This window comes from Zea mays, chromosome 3, assembly GCF_902167145.1.
Source record: "Zea mays cultivar B73 chromosome 3, Zm-B73-REFERENCE-NAM-5.0, whole genome shotgun sequence".
Classification (NCBI taxonomy): domain Eukaryota; kingdom Viridiplantae; phylum Streptophyta; class Magnoliopsida; order Poales; family Poaceae; genus Zea; species Zea mays.
Genome location: NC_050098.1, coordinates 199,806,372 through 199,807,157, shown reverse-complemented (window position 1 = coordinate 199,807,157; position 786 = coordinate 199,806,372). Strand labels below are relative to the sequence as shown.

General features: G+C 36.3%; 1 non-coding gene across 1 annotated transcript; it reads left to right on the top strand.

Moving 5' to 3' along the window:
* The first annotated feature begins 339 nt into the window (after nucleotides 1-339).
* On the top strand, nucleotides 340-534 carry LOC111591264 (U2 spliceosomal RNA). Its single transcript, XR_004857483.1, has one exon. It is a non-coding gene; the product is annotated as a U2 spliceosomal RNA (small nuclear RNA).
* The last annotated feature ends 252 nt before the right edge of the window (nucleotides 535-786 follow it).

Sequence of the window (786 nt, the reverse complement as noted above, 5' to 3'; positions counted from 1 at the left end):
CCATGGAGTAGTTGCCATAAGTTACACAGAAAACTGCCATGTCAAGCTATCGTCATGCGTCACGTGTGAAGCGTGTAGGTCCGTTCCTCTTTCCCGCTTATCGTCTAACAATAGGATGTTATATTGTAGATGGTGAGAAACCATCTAGTGTGTTGTGCGTCATGTGTGAAGCACGTAAGTTTGTTCCTCTTTCTCGCTTCTCGTCTAACAATGGGGTCGTTACATCGCAGATGGGCCTTGAGAAAGCACCCAATCCTGATACGATAGGAAGCCACATGCATTGCATCGCTCGAAAGAGACTGAGCGACCTATATAAAAGGTTGGGCTCTTTTTCAACTCATACCTTTCTCGACCTTTTGGCTAAGATAAGGTGTAATATTTGTTATTTATCAATTTAAAATATGATATGTAGATCGTATATTCACTATAATATTAAATTATTTTTATGGGCATCAAATATGATTGTGTGTTGTCGCAACGCATAGGCGTTGTACTATGTTTGTATATAAACGGAGGATAGTTGTAGCAACACATGGGAATCTTACTATGTCTTTTTAAGGTATGTAAACATCCACTTTTAGTGATGCTAAAAAATGTATAGAATAATAATTAGGTGTCGTTTGATTCACATATTTGTAACGTAATGGGTAACCTATAACATTAAACTATGTTTGTTTAAGTCAAACCATAATCAGATATCACACTACGAATTGATACCGTCATATTCAAACTTATTACCGCTATCATTATCATTATCACTTATGTTATGTTTTATGAACCAAATAA